This window comes from Eleutherodactylus coqui, chromosome 6 (assembly GCF_035609145.1).
Source record: "Eleutherodactylus coqui strain aEleCoq1 chromosome 6, aEleCoq1.hap1, whole genome shotgun sequence".
Classification (NCBI taxonomy): domain Eukaryota; kingdom Metazoa; phylum Chordata; class Amphibia; order Anura; family Eleutherodactylidae; genus Eleutherodactylus; species Eleutherodactylus coqui.
The window spans coordinates 40,201,664-40,224,340 of NC_089842.1; the positions used below are offsets into that span (position 1 = coordinate 40,201,664).

Consider the following 22,677-nt stretch of genomic DNA (forward strand, 5'->3'; position numbering starts at 1 on the left):
AAGACGGCACAACTGCTTCCGGAACGACATTCATTGAATAGTGGTACAGGAAAGAACGAGAAGACGGACACTGGGCTCAGACAGACCACAGTGTAAGTATCACTACGAGGCCCTATTCACACAACCGTACGCGTTTTTATGTTGGTCGCATCACCACTAAAAATTGCGTGAAAGAAAATAGCTGTGATGAAGTCCCAATCTAAATGAATGCTTTCTCGTCCATTCATGTTGGCGGTTGCGGCGTATTGGCGAAAATAAAAACTGCAACGCGGAAATCCCTCGGTCGGCAGAGATCCTCAGAAGGACTTCAAATGCTTAAATAGATGCAGCTGTAATCTCTTCCCAGCATTGGACGCAGCTAAACTCCCTCCCCCTGCCTTTTCTCAGCTCCCATAGTAGCCTATGGGAGCCTCCAGATTATCTCGTCAAAAGATAAGGCAAGACCTATCTTTTCACGCGCCGCAAAAAAAAAACGGTCGTCAGTTTCGGTCTCCGATGTCCTATTTTTCCAATGCAATGCTTTGTGTGGCTAAGAAAAAAAAATAAAAAATCGCTCATCTGAATGAATACATTGGACACCAATGCTTGACATGGGCGTGATTTTTTTGGGCGTCAATATATAAACTTCTGTGAACAAGGCCTCACCTTCAGGACACATTTGTATAGGAATACGTTAAATTAGAGCCATATAAAGCGAATTTGAGCCTCGTGTGGTGCAGAGTGTAAGCTCTTGCCTACGACCTGAAGGTTGCAAGTTCGATCCCCGCATGAATCAGGTAGCCGGCTCAAGGTTGACTCAGCCTTCCGAGGTCGGTAAAATGAGAACCCAGCTTGGTGGTGGGGGGTAATAAGTAATAATTACCTGAAAGCGCTGCGGAATAAGTTGGCGCTATACAAATACCATGATTTGATTTTTTTTTTTTTAATTTCCTGAAGGCTGATTTCCAGCTCTACGGTATATTTGCGCGGTGAAGTGACAATGCCTTCCCACAAAGGCTCACTAACTTTTTAGCTATAATTTTTCATCTTATTTGCATTTTCTTATTCCATACAATCTTCTTCTAAATGAACTAATCAAGTTACAATGATTCTCTAAAGAAGAAAACACAATACTCTGCCAGGGGATCTGGATGGCAAATGCCGTAATAATTATAATCGTTTCATTGTTTTATGTAAATACAATACAAGCAAAAATCTAATTGACAATAAATAAATAGTTTGTGGCTCCGATCACAGATTGCTCAGCAGATGCTGTCAGAGGAAAATGGGAGGCGATTGCCTCCGTTTTGCAGGATTAGATTCCCATTCACTGTGCTAATTCTCCACCATTTAAACACTTGCTGCGGGGGGGCAGGGGACTCGTGGCGGGAGGGGCGGGGGGTGGCATTTTGGTCTTTGACTATAAAGTAAATGATGAAAAAGAACGGATATTCACACAATGTTCATTAGGAATGATATATGTAATAAATTCTGCGACCTGACATGACAAGGTCATAGGTAGAAGTCACAGGGAAGCGAGTCTCAGATAATCGCTGCAAGCAGACGAAAACCGTGAGGAAGCAAACAGCTCCAAAAACAGTCAGAGTATGAGGCCAAGTAGTACATATCAAACTGGTAGAGGCTGAAGCATTTCTTTACTAGACTATTACAATGTCCAGCTTCTCCAATGAAGGTTATATTCCTAAACACGTTGGTAAGACATGTCGTATGAGTGTAATTGGTCGGAGCTCAGCGTCTAGCGCTTCACCGTGGATACTGGTCAATATTGGTGAAAGGTTCCCTTTAAAAAAATAAAAAAAACTTGTATAATAACCTCTCCTGCACCACGACAGCTCCAGCACCCCGTCCTCAGATTTCTGCTATGATGCTCTTATTGACAGGCTGCTGCAGCCTGTGTACGGAATGCCACAGGCTGCTGCAGCCAAATCATTGATTCCAGCTTTCGAAGGCTGACTTCTGTGATTGGCTGCTGCAGCCTACATAAACAGGCTTTCTATAAACTGTTACATAGACCTCCGGGTAGAAAATGGAGCTACGACGCTGGAGATGTGAGGAGAGGTGAGTATATGCTTAGCATTTTTATACATAGGGAGTGGGAATTTTAAAAAAAGCTTCAAAAAACCTTTTAGGGTCACAGAGGGTCCACTGTTGCATTGTGAGAATTGAGGGGTATTATTACTTCTCTAGGGCAGAAAGTAGGTATTATTACTCTGTAGGGGTACATATGGGGAATTATTACTATGTGTGAGCTGTATTACTTTGTTGGGCAGAAGAGGAAGTACTTTTACTGTGGGACACGGGGGGTAGCAGGATGGGAAGAGTGTGCAGAGACGAGGTGTAACTTTAAAAATGTTTTTGGCCTGATGGAGAAGAGAAAGAGAAAATGGACAACACCAGTCAAAAAATACCACTTGTGATCACTGGAGGTAACTGCACTGTAATCACTATCACTGTGTAGACCTGGTATCTGACTGTTGTATGGTGACTATGGTGCCTGCTTGAGGCCTTAGTCAGACGGGCGTTTTTTCGCGCGATTTACGTATCGCATGACGGATGCGCATCCGCAAATCGCGTGACCGGTGCCCGAAAATCGCCCGAAAATCTGCTCCTAGCCGCGTTTCATTAGAAACGGGCCGGAGCTGTCCAGCGCATTGCATTCAATGGAGTCGGCAATACAGCCCGCTCCATTGAAAGCAATGCGCTGCGGGCGAGTGTGGGATGAATTGTCGGGAAGGGCTTAAATATATAAGCCCTTCCCTGCAATTCATCCAGAAAAGTGTTAAAATAAAAAATATATATGTACTTACCTGCTCCCGGCAGCCGGAGTTCCGCGCGGCCGGCCTGCAGTGGGTGTGAAGGGGGTGTGAGTCAGACCTGCCCTCTGATTGGCTCACGCCGCGCACGCCGGCAGCCCATTGCTTTCAATGGAGTTGGCTGTATTGCCGGCTCCATTGAATTCAATGGGCAAACATCGTTCTTCTCTGTCACAGCTGTTACAGATGTGGCAGAGAAGAATGATTTGTCTTCTATATGTTCTCAATGGGGTCGGCGCTGCTGCCGCCGGCCCCATTGAGCACATATAGAGAAGAGAACAGGAATCGCAGATCGCAGATAGGTGCGATCTGCGATTTCAGTTCTATAATTTATCGGACGAGCGCATAAAAAGCGCTCATGTGTCCGATACCATTGCAAAGCAATGGTTTTAAAAAATCGCCGGACGCATGCGCAAATCACGCGAAAAAACGCCCGTCTGACTAAGGCCTTATTGAGTGGTAAATAGTGCTATTATGATATGTTGTCTGATTATAGAATAGGTTTATGTATATTTTAGAGTGAACCACAGTAGGTAGTCATGCAATGTAGGTGTGTGGGAGGCAGTAGGGGGCCCAAACTGAACTTTTTCACCCAGACCCATGAGTCTGTAGCCGCGCCCCTGCTGATTACCCCACCCACATAGGCTGATTGACAGCTTTCCCTATATCAGTATGTATACAGGGTAGATAGTCAATCGGCCTGTGTGGGCGGAGTAATCAAGATTCTTACTGTAAGTCCTTGGAGTTCTGGCAGCATTTACTCTGCTTTTTACTCATATGTCCTGCTCCAAGTCATATAAACCTCACAGAGCTCAGCTTCTATCCCGCTATCATATAGCTTTATATAAGATTTAGGAGTAAAAAAAAAACAGAGTAAATCCTGCCAGGACTGACTACTAGGAGAGGCGGTGAGCGTCCCGATTATTGCACCCATACAGGCTGATTGACAGTTTTCCCTATAACAGTGTGTACAGAGAAGGCTGTCAATCAACATATATGGGTGGGGTAATCGGGACTGTCATTATCTCTTCTCGGGGTCTTCTCAGGATTTACTCTGCTTTTTACTCAAAAACCCTTCTCCAAATCATATAAACCCATCTACAACACGTCAGAGCTCAGCTTCTTTCCCACTGTCACATCCTGCTCTCAGGTAGGGCAGCAGAAAAAACCTAATGGGTTTGATTTAGATCAACATGTTTTTCCTATAGTTTATGGGGGATAAGCAACTTCTAGACTCCTTGACTGCTTCTCTTGTGGAAAATAATTGATATGCAGGAAAAGTCCAGTCATTAGATTAAATGAGTGGGAAATGATACGAATAAAATGGTAATACGTATAAAGACACATCTGCCATTCTAGATAGATAGATAGATAGATAGATAGATAGATAGATAGATAGATAGATAGATAGATAGATAGATAGATAGATAGATAGATAGATAGATATGAGATAGATAGATAGATATGAGATAGATAGATATGAGATAGATAGATAGAAGATAGATAGATATTAGATAGATAGATAGATAGATAGATATGAGATAGATAGATAGATAGATAGATAGATAGATAGATAGATAGATAGATAGATAGATAGATAGATATGAGATAGATAGATAGATAGATAGATAGATAGATAGATAGATAGATAGATAGATAGATACCGGTAGATAGATAGGAGATGGATGGATGGATGGATAGATAGATAGATAGATAGATAGATAGATAGATAGATAGATAGATAGGAGATAGATAGATAGATACCGGTAGATAGATAGGAGATGGATGGATAGATAGATAGATAGATAGATAGATAGGAGATAGATAGATAGATAGATAGATAGATAGATAGATAGATAGATAGATAGATAGATAGATAGATAGATAGATAGGAGATGTATGGATAGATATGAGAGAGATAGATAGGAGATGGATGGATGAATGGATAGATAGATAGATAGATAGATAGATAGGAGATGGATGGATAGATATGAGATAGATGATAGATAGATAAGTTAGATAGATAGATAGATAGATAGATAGATAGATAGATAGATAGATAGATAGATAGATAGATAGGAGATGTATGGATAGATATGAGAGAGATAGATAGGAGATAGATAGACGAATGGATGGATAGATAGATAGATAGATAGATAGATAGATGGATAGATATGAGATAGATAGATAGATAGATAGATAGATACATAGGAGATGGATGGATAGATATGAGATAGATAGATAGATATGAGATAGATGATAGATAGATAAGATAGATAGATAGATAGATAGATAGATAGATAATGTGATCTTCTTGTGCCTAATTGTCATGACATTGCGGTCCGTATCTGCATGTGACTCCGGTCAGTTTAGAAGAAAGTCTAATTAGTAACCTTATCCAATTGCTGACAACAATTTTGCTAAAAAGTGTCAAGTTCTGGAGAATTATTACTGTGTAACTTGTTGACAGGATATTGTGTGCAGACATTGTAATGCTCTCTGTATTGTGATTATATCACCAGGCGTTCTGGGACTTGCTTGACTATTTTCATATATTCAACAACTTCTATGAGTTTACGAAGTAAGCCTTCCCGCTGAGATTTGCTATATTTTATCGGCTCTTTACCTATGTAAGTGTATTTTCTGTAGTAGACAGCTAGTGGTAATGTTGGAATTCCATCCTAATTTGCAGTCAGTGAATAAAGTATCATAATATATCCAGTTCAATATCATTACAATTACTTAATATTTGGCAGGCACTAAGCTGGACATTGACCCATCTAGACCTAGATTGATAATCTCCATCAATTTTCCAGTTCCGTGACATAAATTATCTTTCATAGGTTTTTCTCAGTGGAGTGAGTGCAGCAGAACTGCTCAGATAGAAGAATTGGTCCAACTAGTAATTGCCACATACACTCTTTGAGAAAAAAAACTAATTAAAAAAATGAAGTCTCTAGATGAGTTATTCGTTTTGCTGCAAAACTCAGCATGCAGTTCCATCTCAGGCAGATATGCAAATCGCCTGAGGCCCTAAAAGTGGTTCCAAGAAAAAGTTGGTTCTCTTGGCCTACAGGGTTTTCTTGGCCTAAGAAAGACTCTCGGAGGCTCCTTGTGTGAAGTGGACCTCTTTCCACTTTTGTAGAGCTCGTTGACCACTAGACGCCTCTATTATTGGAATGTGAGAAGCTGGATGGTCGAATCAACTAAATGCTGCCACCTGGGCAATTCTGACCAGACCGTTAGGTGTAGAGACCACTGGATGCATAAGAACACACGAGGCGACTGGGCTCAGGACGCCCCCTACAGACCACCAGTAGAAAGGAGCGTTTACTCATCCGACAAGCACGAGCAGCTCCAACTATTTTCTTGTCCACCATCCAGAGACAGGTGGTGCCATTGTTACAGGTCCTACGTCTGTCAGAACCATTTCCAGAAACTTGGCTGAAGGACATTTGGTCTCACAGTGTCCATTATGTGTGCTGCCATTGACATTCACCATCCCGTTCATTTGCAGTGGAGTCATGAACAATTAAACTGGGTTGTAATGGAGTGGAACTGGGTTGTATTAAGCAATGAATCCAGGCTTAGTTTGGGTGCTGGCAATGGCTGTGTTCGTGTCTGGAGACCTCGGGGTGAGCGCCTCAATCCTGCTTTTGCTGTGGAGCGGCACACTGCCCCCTGCTGGTGTGATGGTCTGGAGGCCATCACATATGACAGTGGGTCACCTCTAGCAGTGGTACGAGGGACAATGACAGCTCAGCGATATGCTCAGGACACCCTGCAGCCACATGTGTTCCTCTCATGGCGGCTTCCAGCAGGATAATGAGAAGTGGAATAATTGGCTAATGTTGGTATCCCTAATTTCTCCTGCAGAAGGTTCCCAATGCACCCAAAACCTATTTGGTAACATGCATGCAGAATTGTGCTTCTTTGGTCACCACATCTTGAAAGTTTTCTTTTATAAAAAGCGATCAGAGTCAAATGAACTTCAAAATGGTACGAATAGAAACTGCAGGATGGTCCACAAAAAACAAGCCCTCACACAACATCGATGGGAAAATAAAAAAGTTATGGCTGTCGGAAGCGGATGGCAGAACATAATTCTTTTTCCAAAGAGATTTTTTTTAAAGTACTACAGCAAGAAAAACAACAAAACACCAGATAAATGTGGCATTGTTATAATCGTATCATTGTGTCATTTTTGCCGCAGTGTGTACGCTGTAAAAACAAGACCCCAAAGATGGTGGAATTGTGTTTTTTTTTTTTCATTTCATTCCACTTGGAAATTTTTTAACGTTTTCTTAGTGCATTACATGGAACATTAAATAGTATCATTGAAAAATACAACTTGTCCCGCAAAAAAAACAAGCCCTTAGACAGCCACATGGACGTATAAATAAAAGACTTATGATTTTTTGAAAGTGAGGAGTAAAAAAGAAAAATGAAAAAAATAAGTGCCGCGTCATTATGAGGTTAAATGGGTTGTCCTACTTCTAGCTGTTTTGCTGCGGGAAGCAGAGAGCTCCGAACATCGCGCAGTGGCCTGGGTTGGTACTGCAGGCCGAGTCCTATTGAGATGAATGACACTCAGACTTCAGTACCAACCCAGTTGGTTTACAATGCCAATATTGTATTTGTCTATCAGCAGACAAATGGTTGAGTCCAAGACCAGCAATGTGTTTATACCTTAGTCAGCTCAGTACTAATGTACTCATGTAGACTGTACTTCATGAATGATTCAGGAGGGTTGCAGGTACCTGCTCTGATGTGTTATCATACCACCAACAGGTAAGTCATATCTGCATAGCTGATAAAGATGAAATAATCCATTGGGGCTACTCGACTTTTCTAAAAAAAAAAAAGCAGCAAATGAGAAGGCCAAAAAAAAAAAGAGCCCCATGAATTAAAGGTGTGGGCTTATAGGAGCTGAAACGCTGAGCCTGGGGATACCAGTATTAGTTATCTTCCACTCTGTTCTCCCGCTGTCCGAACCGTGACTGTATGCATCTAGCGGACTACAGAGGCACGCATATAGCCACGGCTTGGACAGCAGAGGAACACCAAGGAGGTCAATTCTAATAGTCCTATTCCTGCAGTCAGCATTTCAGCTCCTACAAGCCCATGCCTTTAGCTTAAGGTGCTCATACGAGTTGACGGATTCTTCTTGAGGCTATGTTCACACGCTGCAGCCGCCCTCACAGGCCCCAAACCGTGCAACATGGAGATTGGCCAAGTTTTCAAATTGAATGCAGCTAAATGCATATTATTAATGGCGCGCGGGATAAACTGCGATTGACACTGCAAGGAATTTTAAAACCGTGCCGATCTCAAAGTTGGCGGTGCAGGAGCATCTTGGCCTAAATGTTACCTTTAATAGTAACACTTTTTATACTGAGCAATAAGGAACAATAGCCATGTAATAAATGTTCGCTTGCAGCACGTTCCACAGAGCTACAGCGGGACGGAACTAAATGTAAATATTGGCTCTAGGGCCGTTTTACACGGGCAGATTGGCGGGCGCTAAAGCATCCAACAGTCGTCCCAGCGATAATCGCTTTCAAACAGGAGCGACGATCGCTCAGTGAATGGAGGCAGCGCACGCCGGAGATCGCGTCTGGCCGCCTGCTGCATTCACAGTAAACGGGTGGACGTTCGTACCTACGGCTGCCTGTTCACACGGGCAGCATTTCCACTGAACGATTAGTGCTCAGATTCCCACGATGTCACGCGAATCTGAGCGATAATTATAATAATTCCGATTAATATAATGATATAATAATATATATAATAATAACGATTTTAATCATTCCGTCTTACAACTCCCTTACATGTTGTCGTGGATGTTTGTGAATACTCATTCCGGAATGTTGACCCTTATTTACCCACCATTGTTGTGTCTGGGCGCAGTGCGCCGTCCGAGTATTAAAAAAAATTGGTCAATATGAAGGCGTTTACAAGGTCGCAATTCACGTGTCAAAAACTGGGGTTATTACAAAACTGCGGATACTCATCGCTGGTCTACAATGCTGCAATGAGTGCACAATCAGTAAGTCTTACCTGCGTTACACACACCTGCCTATAACATTATATATGTAAGTATGAGAATATTCTGCAGGATGCGATGGAATATCCTGCAGGTGTAAACCCGGATTTTGATGCAGAATTGCCGTCAGAATTCTGAACACTTTCGATTCCGCATCAAAATCGGTACTGATTTCAGTGTGGATTCTGTCCGATGGAACGTTCCGTCCCGGACGGGCCCCCTTATACAGCGCCAATATATTCTGCAGCACTTTACTAATCAGAGGGTATATGTAGAGACAGAAATCGGACCTGGCAGAGTAACAAATTAATTAATATTGAATGGACATTATAGGACCCTGCTCCCAAGAGCTTACAGTCTAGCAGGCAATGCATGTATAATGTCACGTAGTGTTTTATATATATTTTATGTATGTTTGAAAAATCCGTATAAAATATACCCGCGCTGCCACGACGGCTGTTATAGAAGGAACGAATGTGGCTTGAGTGTTATTATTCCTTGAAGAAACGTCCTTAGTGTCTCCTCTCCCCTCCCCCAGCCGCGCTCCTTCCCCCCTGAGCTGCATACCCCTTCGCTGAGCTAACGGCAGGACAGGACTGAGTAGGGGGATTGTTCAAAGAAAGTGGCCCTTTGGTTGGTTGCTATAGAAACCGACATACCACAGCTCTGACCCCTAAGAGGTTTTAGCACTCTCCCTCAGCGGGGATGCCAGCAGCTGGACCGCAGCTGTTTGTAAGGCCGCTACAAAAGCAGGAATCCCGGCCACTTACACTGAAAAATAAACATTAATCCCCTCAAACCAACTTCAAGGACATCGCCTCCGAGCTGCCTGCAAGTCTACATTTTTACACTATAAATAAGTCCAATGCATGGCATGAAATACAGAGATGGTTCCAATATACCAGCGCTGCCATCTATGCCAAGGCTGGGCTCTCTGGGATGCCCGATAAGGATAGAGTCACATACACCAAAGAAGAACCGTATAAAACGTCTTAATTTAACAGATTTTTATATAATGCATACATTTTCAATTGGTACTTTTGCCTCCATTGGGGCTTACAATCTAAACTGCGCTATTAAGTGTGGGAGGAAACCCATGCAAATGTTGTTTTCGGTTAGATTCGAACCCAGCACCGGGGCACTGCAAGGTTACAGTGCTAACCACTGAGCCACCATGCTGTATAACACTCCATCAAACATGAGAGACACATAATGGCAGGAATAAGTAATGAATGGTCAGTCATCTGACCAAGTGTGTGCAGGGAAATCAAAGTAGCAAAACCCAAAATGTACCCCAAACTAACTCCACTAAAAGTGTACTACTTATATTATAATTGAGTCCACCATAAGTCCATAATAACTTTTGTAGAGCCTCAGACTCCTGGCTACTGTTCACTGAGAAAAAATGGTGACGGTCCGCAATCGCCATTAGGGGGCACAAACTGCCTTCTAGATTATACAGCTAGTACTGAACTTAAAGGGGGATTCCCAAAATTGACTTATCACCTAATTGATAAAAGTTTAATTGGTGGGGATCTGACAGCTGGGACCCTCTCCAATCCCAAGATCAGGGGTCCCATATCCCCACTTTCCTCTTCACATTGAGGAAGAGATGGAATGGAGCAGGGGTCGAGCATTCGTAGCGCTGCCTCATTCATCCTCAATGGAACTGCTGAAGATATCTGAGCGATTGTACTTTGCTATTTCTGTCAGCTCTCTTGAAACGAATGGATCAGAAACGCACATGTGCGACAACTGCTCCGTTCAACCTCCCCATCACTGCAGATGGGTGCAGCAAGTGAGCAATGAGGTGGAGAAGAGGAGACGTGGGACCCTCATTGTTGGAACTGGTGAGGGTCTCAGAAGTGAAACCCCGACAATCAGACTTTTATTACCTTATGGATAGGTGATAAGAGTCAGTTTTGGGATAACCCCTTTAAAGTTGGGATAACCCCTTTAAAGAGAACCTGTAATACTGAAAATGCTGACTAATCTATGGGCAGCATGCTATAGAGCAGGAGGAGCTGAGCAGATCGATATATGGCTTTATGGGGAAAGATTCAGTAGAACTTCTCATTTACTGATCTTGAGACTCGGCTCATTCGGGGCTTAGGAGTCTAGTGGGCGGTTCTACTCAGTGATCCACAGCAATCTCTGGATGCACACTGATTAGGACAGCCCACTGGACTCCTAAGCCCAGAATGAACAAAGTTTTAGAACAATAAGTGGCAAGTTGTAACCTTTGCCCACAGAATTATATATCAATCTGCTCAGCTCCTTCTACTCTATAACACACTTCCCCAAGGTCAGATAGCATTTTCAATGTGACAGGTTCCCTTTAAAGCGGTTTTCCCATTAAAGCTATATATCCCCCTGTCTCGCCTATAGTGAATAAAGGGTTTTCCAGGCTATTTTTTTTAATTGATGACCTATCCTAAAGAAAGGTCATCAACAGTCGATTTGCTGCTGTCTGCCACCCGAGATACCGACCAATCAGCTTGTTTGGGTGCACGGTATCACTGGTAAAGCACATAGGGTACGGAGTGGAAGTAGATAGCTCCGACACTTGTGTAGTGGCTGGCGCTGGTAATTGCTGGTGCAGCTCTGGTTGATTTTAATGAGAGCTGAGCCTGCACTTACCAGCGACAGCCACTACACAAGGGTCAGAGCAATCTGATTCCACTCTGCACCCTGCGTGTTTTAACTGTTGACAGCAGGCATCTGAACAGCCGATTGGTCAGGATTCAGAGTGGTGGATCCTGGCCGATCAACTGTTGATGACCTATGCTTAGGACAGGTCATCAATAAAAATTGCCTGGAAAACCCCTTTAATGGGATGCCTAGTACCCCGAAAGCAGGCGCCGGCGAGGTCCCTCCTGCTAGTCTCTGGCAGGCTTCCGTGTAGTCCTCAATGCCGATGGAGCATCTCTTGCTGGTGACGGGGCTTGAGTACCCTGCCACCAGCAAGCAATTTTGAACCAATCACAGCCATTCAATGATGTCATTCAAGCTCCGTCACCAACAAGAGATGCTCCGTCAGCATTGAGGACCGCACTGAAGCCTGCCAGAGTGCCGCAGCCCAGTGGGAAGGACCCAAATGGTGCCTGCTAGGTGAGTACTGCTTTTTTCATGTAGTGTAGCTAGGGCTTATTTTTGGGGTAGGGCTTATATTTCAAGCCCCCCCCCCCCCCCCCCAAAAAAAAAAATCAGGGTAGGTCTTAGTATCGGGGTAGGTCTTATTTTCAGGGAAAACACAGTAGTAGCTGGAGGTAAAGGCTATGATTGTGTGAGTGGAAGCAAGAACTTATTGATGGTTTCCTCTCTCACTATAGATCCTAAAGTAGTCCCATGGTACCAAGAGCCGGGGATGTGCAGGGTCTTATGGCAATAAGTGTTCTGTAAATAAAAAGCAGGTAGGCGATGTCATGGTGGCCATCTGCATGCTGCGACAGTCTTCTACATGCAGAATGTCCGCTAGCAATTTAATTGATTCTAAACCATTTACCGCATAATACAGTAACATATAATAGGAACGGTTCACAATAGAATATCTGTAAAGAAGCTCCGAAACGCGCTTCTCTCAGTTTAGCACAACATTGCTGTAGCATTATGAAGCGGATTGATAACTCATGAGGGCAATAACTGTTGCTGTGGATTTCTGACAAAATTGTGCTCAAAAGTTCCAATGCAGACAATTCCGTACAACGTCTACGTGAAGATTAGTCTACAGAGCCGCCTGCGAACGTCCAATCAGTTAATCCATGTTAACGCTTGTTCAAGATCTCTCCGTACACCTTGATCCAATAATAGAACATTTCCAGCTAGCCAATTCTATCTATTTCTTGCTCTTATTTTAGTCTTCGCTGAGCGGGATTGAACAGAGCCCTTCAAACTAGACTTCAAATACGCAGGAGGAAAGAAACACCGAGCAACATTTATCTCATGAACTCTTGTGTCTAGCAGGTGAACTCCAAACCGCTATTAAGTCATTACTGCTAAGATATGTAAAATGCTTCTCTCCTCACTCCAGTGCTCTCTTAATGATACCAGAGGCCATTGTCGAGACCCCCTGAGGTGGGCTAAGGACATGGAAACAACAAAATGAATAATTTGCAAATGGGGAGGGTCTTAGAAGTCTGCGACATGGATACAGCAGAATCTCCGAAGGAGGAAAACTGAGTTTAGCATCTGTGCTGCTGTTAATAATACATGGTAATACCCTGGGATGATCCGTATCATTATGGATTGTTTTGGGGGTCTTGAAAAGTTATTGTGAATGTCTAAATATTGGGGGGAGATTCATTAAAACTAGTTAAAAGGCCAAATAGAGCGGTTGCACATTAACAACCAATTAAGGGTTCGCGTCAGCGTTTTTTTGTATTCCGCCCGGCTGTTCCATCTTAGGAGAAGCAAAATGGAAAAAATGTTTCCGATTGATTTCAGTGGGATTTCTGGAGCTTCAGTTGCGCTCAGTTCGGTTCCATTGCATCGGCTTTCCTTTCTAAATGGTAAAAATAGTGCAGACTGCAGCACTTTTTTCTCGCTAAGAAAAGGAAAAACGAACGGAACGAACGGAAAGGACACTTGCCATGTTTTTTTTTTTACATTATAGACAATTAGTGATGGAACTGAATGGGAAGGTTTCATTTTAGTTCAGTTTTTATAGTCCGGTTAACAAATCCGTTTTTAAAGGAGCCTGCGCAGAAGGGAAGAAGGACAAGAGGAGACAAATTGGATCTGTGAAGAAATGGAAATAAAATGATAGAAATGGTCAATGTCTTGACACATCTGTTTATTAAGGCCGATGAAACAACCCCAGAAACTATTGGCTTCCCTTCAGTTTCAGTAAAAATATTAAAACAGATCTGTTAAAAACAGTGATGGGAATAAGTTTTTAAAGTCCAGTTCTCATTTTCCAGAAGTCGTTAAAAGAAGCCACCTAATTGGATTCTTATGGGCAACTGCTTCAATTGTAACTTTTGCACTAATTTTAATAAATCTCCCAATTATGTTTTTACAATGAAAACACGAGAAGGGACAGCACGGTGGCTCAGTGGTTAGTACTGCCGCCTTTCAGCGCTGGGTCCCAGGGATGAATCCAACAAAGGGAAAGTACTGCATGGAATTTGTATATTTTTCCCATATTTGTGTAGGATTCCAATACATATAGAGATTGTAGGCCTCAATGTGCACGAGGACTGATGTAACAATGGTCTCTGTACGGCGCTATGGAATATGAAGGTGCTATATTCAGGAATACAATTACAATGCTGCCTGAAAACATTAGCGCTTATGTATTAACCCTTTCCAATCCACTTTCTGCCGTCCTCCTACATTCTGATTGAAGCTTGTTACAGCTCTGATGTCAGAAGACGTCCACCAGGGTATTCTTACCGTCTATTGCCAGCCACTCCGCTGTCGGAGCCTCTCTGGCGCACACACACTGGCTTTAGCCAGCAGGTGGCACCGTTGTAGAACAGCAAAATGAAAAAGCCTTTTAGGAAACCCTGAATCCAAAATTGGATTGGAAAGGGTTAATACTATCTTAAAGGCATTCTAGACAATCCTAAAATGTGTCAGATTTATCACAGTAGCTCTGCTGAATGATAATCTGTTGAGTTTTAAGACTGTTTACGTTTAGACCATTTTCCAGTTGGCTTAGTTTACACTAAAAATTGTACCAATTTTGGTGCAATTTGCCACAATTGTTAGTGCAATTGAAGCCACTTCCCTTTTTACAAAGAAACATTCCTTTGTCGGACACAGCAAAAAATAGGGTCTACAACACATAGGAAATGTGGCACAAGTATGTTTGACAGTTCGCACCAGAAAACTGCCAAATCTTCAATAGTAAATAAATCCTGTTTGTTCTTAACTATGAAGTCACAATAGTGGTCAAAATTAATCTAATTTATAAACCTACTTACCTCTACATAAGTCATACTGATTGAGATAAATGGTCAATAGGGAGCACAACACTACAGATTAGTGACTGCACAGAGAACCACATAGTACAGGTCAGAAGACATTAATGTTTCACTGGCCAGTGAAATAGTTGCTGGGTCCAACCCGTTAGAGCTGTTATCCGCTGCTATGGCAGCTCAATTTGTAGAAGAAATATGTAGTATACAAAGTTACAAAATAAAATAGGTGAAATGTAATAAACAAAAAATCTCTTTATTTTCTTCTCTTTTTTCATTAAAAGCATAATAATTCTCATATATGAAGGCGCCTATACATTGGCTGAGAATCTCATGATTCTCCTTTTGCCCATCGGAACGAGTTGATGATGACATCATCACCAGCTTCTACGCACTCGGGCAGCCTGTTTAGACTGTGTGGTTCTCAATGAGCCGACTCTGTTTTTTTGCTGGCTAAAACTGGACAAGCGAGGACCTTACGATTCTTGCTCGCTATTCAGTTGTTTCCCTCATTTAAACTTTAAACACTGTCCTGGCATGAAATACACCAAATGTGTCAAGAGGCACAGGCCGCATAATACAGTAACATATTGTATTAAGGCATATTGCACACGCCTCTTAATACATTTAGTGCATCTTTGGGCCATCTGTGCACCAAATATGAAATCTATGCAGCCAAAAGCCAGTCTCTGGCATAAATTATAGTAGATGTAACAAGATGCAAATAAACCCCACCTTACCTTTTTAGAATATGTCGAGGCCAGTGTAAAATACCAAAAAGGACAAACTTTTTAGCGCAAATATGTGCAGAAAAATATGTGACATTTACAAGCCATTTCACAACTAGTTTGTTAAATTCCCATACTTTTAACCCTTTGCAATCCAATTTTGGATTCAGGGTTTCCTAGGGGGCTTTCTCTTTCTGCCATTTTGCAATGGCGCTATCTCCTGGCTAGAACCAGTATTGCAATATGTGACATGCCGGAGAGGCCCCCAACAACAAAGCGACCAGTAATATAAAGTAAGAATACCCTGCTGGATGTCTTCCGACATCGGAGCTATATAGGCTTCAATCGAAATGTTGGAATATGGAGTATGTTCACATGTGTCAGATTTACCTATGTCAAATTTGACAAACTAGCTAGAGGAGTTACGGTAGAAATTCAAGGGGGACACTCGGATTTCTGCAGTTAATGTGCTGAAGAGCCACATGAAGACTACTCCTAAGGCCGCATTGACACAGGTGAGAAAAACGCAGAAGACTATGTGATTTCAAAATGCACAGAACCCGCGCATTATAATAATTTATTATTTACCATATGTACATTTATATGAGCATTTTTTTGCGCACTGGTGCCACAAACATGGGACTTGCAGTGATTTTTCAAACTCAAACCAACATTCTGAGTGAAAAAAATTCTCATTTGAATGAACCCATTTAATTAAATAGGCTCATTTTCCATGCAAGTTCTATCCGTATCGTATAGGACAGAACTTGTGTGAGTTTAGTGGGCGTGTGAAAAAGGCCTTATCCTGTGATTCTCAACCAGGGTGCCATGAGGAGCTCCTATGGGGGGTGGGGGAAGGAGAAAAAAAGAGGAGAGGAGAGCAGAAAAAAGAGGAGAGGAGAAAAAAAGAGGAGAGGAGAAAAAAAGAGAGGAGAAGAGAGGAGAAAAAAAGAAGCGAGGAGAAAAAAAAAGAGAGGAGAAAAAAGAGGTGAGGAGAGCAGAAAAAGAGAGGAGAGGTGAGGAGAAAAAAAGATGAAAATAAGAGGAGAGGAGGAAGAAGAGGAGAAGAGAAAGTAGAAGAGTGGAAAAAGAAGAGGAGAGAAAAGGAGAAAGAAGAGGAGAGGAGAAAGAAGAAAAGTGGAGAAAGAAGAGGAGAGGAAAGGAGAAAGAAGAGAAAGAAGAGAAGAAGAGAAAGAAGAGAAGAGGAGAGGAGAAAGAAGAAGAGTGGAGAAAGAAGAGGAGAGGAGAAAGAAGAGGAGAGGAGAAAGAAGAAGAGTGGAGAAAGAAGAGGAGAGGAAAGGAGAGAGGAGAGGAGAGGAGAAAGAAGAGAAGAGGAGAGGAGAAAGAAGAGAAGAGGAGAGGAGAGGAGAGGAGAAAGAAGAGTGGAGAAAAAAGAGGAGAGGAAAGGAGAAAGAAAAGAACAGCAGAAAGAGAGAGAAAAGAGGAGAGAAGAGAAAGATTTTTTTTTCAGCAGGGGTGCAGCAAGAAAAAAGATTTTTGACTAGGTGTGCCGCAAGCCAAGAAAGGTTGGGAAACACTGTCCTAATCAATGGGACTACTCCGACAGGCTTTCTGTGCAGAACGCACGTGGCATGGGCAAAAATCTGCATGGAGTCTTTGCTGTGCAACACTGTTGTGGAGACTGCATTGACTTGCACTGGAGGTGAATGTAATGTGGATGTCGGCACAGAACATCTGACACAATCTTTGTGAAATCTGGATGATCAGTTAGAGCAGTTAGGTATGCTGCGGTATATTAGAGACAATTTTTCATTTTTTGAATTTTTCCTCTAAGTAGTAAATTCTCCCCTCCAATTTCCGCTCCCCGATCCCTCAGTCACATCTGATTGTGCTTTTTCTTCTCTAGAAACCTAACAAGAAGCGCCGATTCTACTTGGTATAGGAGACCAAATGAGACATCATCTATGTCACAAACCATCACCTCCGATGTCTCCAGCCGTAAAGCTTTATATCATGGAGACTCATGGAAGACGGCGCGATGTGTCCACATTTGATTTGTCATTTGTGTCACATCAGAAAGGCTCTACTCTGTCCGGCAGACAACTTCGCTCTCGCAGACATTCATCACTACAGACACAAACCTGCCGAGAGTAAACAATGAGAATAAAAAAAATCTCACAGCAAAGCATAAAAGCGGCATCTGAAAATATGCAGCACTAGAAAGTAAATTAGCATCCCCAGAATAGCAATTAGTCGGCAAACCAGTAAACAAAACACATATTCCTCCCTCTCCCAGGACCCAGGATGCTTTTATGGTCTGCAGAAAGCTAGACTGATTTCAGTCACTTAACTCTAATATCAGGGATGGGGGCTGCAATCTCCAACTAGTTTCTCTGTATATTAGGACCGATATCATAGGCGATCTATGGAACATGGAGCAGCTTACAGGATTCTCGGCTCATGACTATCTGACTAGTCAACCAGCATTTGGTGTCGGCTTATAGCGCTACAGTTTTACAAAGGAGGATAACTTTCCCTTCTGGTGTTAGTCCTGCAGACATGGCCCTGCTCAAACTACATTGGTGGCATGCACTTAGCGAATGTATGCCAAGGCACATGTTGCTGTATCTTGACTTCATTGAAAAAGAAAAAAGTTTACAGATGAAATGCATTTTTGACTCGCTTTTTTTCAATATGGTTAAAGTGATCCTCCAGTCCTGAACTAATGAAGATCGTTGCACCGCTTCTCTATATGATGCACACTATGCATTAGGGTGGCTTCACACGAGCGTGTTTTTGTGCATGCATGCTCGTGCAAAATACACGCTTCTATTAGAACCAATGCATTCCTTATGATGTGTTCACATGTCGGTGTCTTATAGGTCCGTGCCTGTAAAGATAGGACCTGCGTGCACAATAGGGAATACACGTATTGTCTTCAATGAGTCGTGACTGCTGCAGACGGCTCCATTGAAGACAATGGTCTGCCGACACCCCTGAATTGTTTTTCAGGGAAGGGCTTTACATATAAGCCCTTCCCTGAAAGACAAGAATGTTAGTGTAAAAAAAAATAAAAAAAATACTTACCTGTCCACCGCTGCCGTGTCCCCACAGGGGTGAAGAACACATCTGCCGCATGCTGCAGATGTTTCCTTCATCTCCGCAAGTAAAAATAATTCCCTACTGCACCTGTCACATCTGTGACAGATGCAGCAAAGGACTTCTTCATCTCTGCGGGGAATAAAGAATTCCCTACTACAGCTGTCACAGACAACAGCTGCGGTAGGGGATCCAGCTGCCGGCATCCTGTAACAGTTTTCAGGTAAGGGCTTTAAATATAAGCCCTTCCCTGAAAAACAAGAAAAAATGGTGATAAAAATAAAAAAAATACTCACCTTTTTTCAGCTGCCGGGGCTCAGTCTTGTCCAGCTGGCTCTTCTCCTGCACTGCTCTGAGGAGTGTTCAACAGGCGGGGATTTAAAATGAGCACTGCGACCAATCAGAGGCAGCTCTCAGCTATTGAATGACAGCTGAGAGCTACCTCTGATTGGTCCCTGCGCTCAGGCATTCATGAATTCGCACGCTCGTGTGAATCCACCCTTAGTATGCATCATTAGTCTACGACACTGCTGGAGTTCTCAGTTTTTAAAGGGGCTCTTCCACTTCTAGCTGTTTTGCTGCAACGAAGCAGACAGCTCTGTACAATATGTGGTGGCCTGGGTTGGCACTGCAGGTTGAGTCTAATTTATTTTAAAAGATCTCAGCCTGCAGTACCAACCCGGGACACTGCACAATGTACGGAGCTGTCTGCTTCCTGTAGCAAAAAAAACTGAAGTGGGAGAACCCCTTTAAGTCAACTCTCAATTGTGAGTACTGGTCTTTTGTGAGTATGGATGCAGGGGAAAAAACTGGAGTGAACTGCAGTAAAACAAATTGAAACAACCAAGAATGCCCTGAGAGTCATAGTGTAAAGCTAGGTATCCAGTAACCTTACTACGAATTGAGCCTAGGAAACAAGGGTGCAACTTGTATTGCACAGCGCACGGGCGCCAGTCCCTGTGCGGACAGATATAGTGTACATGGACACAGCACATTCATGTATATTTCTCATCCATGAAACACACAGGAATAGGACATGCCATGAGCTTTTACACACGAACCATGGGTCCAAGCGAAAAACCATCCATGTATATATCCCCATAGACTATAATGGGGCTGTGTGCTGTCTGTGGATTAACACAAATAGTACATGACTTGAAAATATGTAAGTGTGCACCTAGGCTGACTTTGCACCTAATGCAGTTTCAATGTTAAAGGGATTTACGGGATTTAAAAAATATCCTTACAGCAGGAAATGTGATAAAATAAAAATGTGAAATCCCAAGCCGCTCTAATTTTTGCACAAAGATGCAAACGAAAATGTAAAAAGTTTTATATGTGGATGTTAAAAGTTCAACAAAATTGTCACCACATTCCATATGCGGCTGCTTCAGTCCAAATGTGGAGCGAGGCATCAGAGGCAGAAGACAGTGCAGACATGCACCGACAGCAGCGCCATTTCGGGGAACCATTGACTCGCTGCAGCGGTCACATGTATGTACTGCAAGTAGTCAGTGCAGCATCATAAACAGAGAACAATAGGGACCAAAAAGCATCAGCAGGACTGGAGAGGCAAGAGATTAAATAGCTGATATATGTTTTTTTATTATTACGATTTTATGAGTACTTTTTAAAATACAGGAGAACTTTATAATACATTTCTTCATCATTTTCCTTTGAAACTGTGTCAGGCCTTAGTCACACGGGCGTTTTTTCACGCGATTTGCGCATCGCATGACGGATGCGCATGCGCAAATCGCGTGACCGGCGCCGAAAAATCGGCCCAAAAATCGCCCGAAAATCTGCTCCTAGCCGCGTTTCATTAGAAACGGGCCGGAGCTGTCCAGCGCATTGCATTCAATGGAGCCGGCAATACAGCGGCTCCATTGAATGCAAGCGCTGCGGGCGAGTGTGGGATGAATTGTCGGGGAGGGGTTAAATATATAACCCCTTTCCTGCAATGCATCCTTAAATGTGAAAAAATAAAAAAAAAGGATGTACTCACCAGCTCCCGGCAGCTGGAGATCCCGGCGGCCGGCCTGCAGTGGGTGTGAAGGAGGTGTGTCTCAGACTTGCCCCTGATTGGCTCAGCGCTGAGCCAATCAGAAGCAAGTCTCAGTCACACCCATTCATGAATTCATGAATGGGTGTGACTGAGATCAGCCTCTGATTGGCTCAGGCTGAGCCAATCAGGGGCCAGTCTGAGTCACACCCCTTCACACCGACTGCAGGCCAGCCGCCGGGATCTCCAGCTGCCGGGAGCTGGTGAGTACATCCTTTTTTTTATTTTTTCACATTTAAGGATGCATTGCAGGGAAGGGGTTATATATTTAACCCCTTCCCGACAATTCATCCCGCGCACGCCGGCAGCCCATTGCTTTCAATGGAGCGGCTGTATTGCCGCTCCATTGAATTCAATGGGCAAACATCGTTCTTCTCTGCCACAGCTGTTCCAGCTGTGGCAGAGAAGAATGATTTGTCTTCTATATGTTCTCATTGGGGTCGGCGCTGCTGCCGCCGGCCCCATTGAGCGCATATAGAGAAGAGAACAGGAATCGCAGATCGCAGATAGGTGCGATCTGCGATTTCTGTTCTCTAATTTATCGGACGAGCGCATAAAAAGCGCTCATGTGTCCGATACCATTGCAAAGCAATGGTTTTAAAAAATCGCCGGACGCATGCGCATGCGCAAATCGCGGCAATAAACGCCCGTGTGACTAAGCCCTCAGATGTCAATTTGGCCAGTTTAACATGATTCTATTAAAGTGGTTGTCCAGCTGTAATTTATTGATTACCTATCTACAGTAATAGATTAGCGGGGTTCCATCGTTTGGGACCCCCGTCGATCAGCAATTCGCCGAGCCTCTGCACTCATGCACTGAGCTGAACTCTGCTGGAAGTAGACAGCTTCATTCTCACTGCAATGGTCAGCCTTGGCATAGCAAGTAAAGTTCCTGTTTCATTTCAATGTCTGCAATACCAAGCCTGGCCACTGCAGTGGGAATGGAGCTGTCTACTTGCAGCAGAAATCAGCTAAATGCACAGGCACACTGGCCCAGAGAACAGCTAATCATTGGGGGGACTTGTGTGGTAGATCCCCGCTGATCTAGTATTGATGACCTATCCTTAGGAATAGACCATCAATAGTTTACAACTAGACAACCCCTCTAAGGACTGAACCTAAATCACCCAATTACAACTGAGTGATGCTGTTTTAATGCATACTTTTCAATCTAGCGACAATAGCTTTATACAGAACAATTGGGTTATTGGTGCTAATGTGCATAAGAGGTATAAGAATGACAAGCAGTCCGCTAAGAGAAGTAGGTAGCACCGATAAAGGTAGATGAAGAACGCGAGCGCTGACAGGATGGCTGCGGAATCAGGAACATGACAACTCACTTTATCACTAGCGAATATTCTCAACGAGATGAGGGGAAACATAAGTGACTCCTGATCTGTGGTAATCACATTTCTGGGAGTTAATTGAGCTGTGCAGTAACAGATGTCGACATTTTCCCAACACACATTTGCAAAGTGAACAACGCTTCGCTTGTGGCGCAGGAAGAGTGAGGTAGAAAAATGGCAAGACTTAAGAGGAAGACATATACTGTAGCATCACTCGGCAGAAGAGACCTGCCTCCGAACCCTTCAAAAGGTGACTGGAAGCAACGTAAGGCTTGGCCAAACTTGTAAAACTTTGTTCACAAGACACTGTGGGGTCCAACTGGAGAACGATTTCTACTTGACAGTAGAGGGTTTGTATTCCTTCTTCACTTGTATCCTATAGCTTATTGAACATATGAAATGTATAAGACGAAAATGTAGCAAATTGTGTCGCATTTATCAAAATGGCAAAGATACATTGAATATACTTGGGGCAACTCGTTACTCAACTTGTACATATTTACATATGACTTGTGCCAAAAAAAGGCAAATATACAGAGGTACATGACACATTGTAACTAAAAGGTATTATATCGAAATAGACTTATAAATGTCTGATCGGTGGGGGTCTCACTGCTAAGACCACCACCGATCCCCAAAATGGTCCCATTTTGCTCTTCCTCCTCACTGCACCCCCTGAGGAGTAGATTGAATTGGGTATC

At 43.1% G+C, this 22,677-nt stretch overlaps 1 protein-coding gene across 8 annotated transcripts in view; it reads right to left on the reverse strand.

Moving 5' to 3' along the window:
- The window catches only part of PKNOX2 (PBX/knotted 1 homeobox 2), a 395,914-nt gene that overhangs the window by 235,687 nt on the left and 137,550 nt on the right, over nt 1-22,677 (reverse strand). The gene's annotated exons all lie outside the window — the stretch shown is intronic.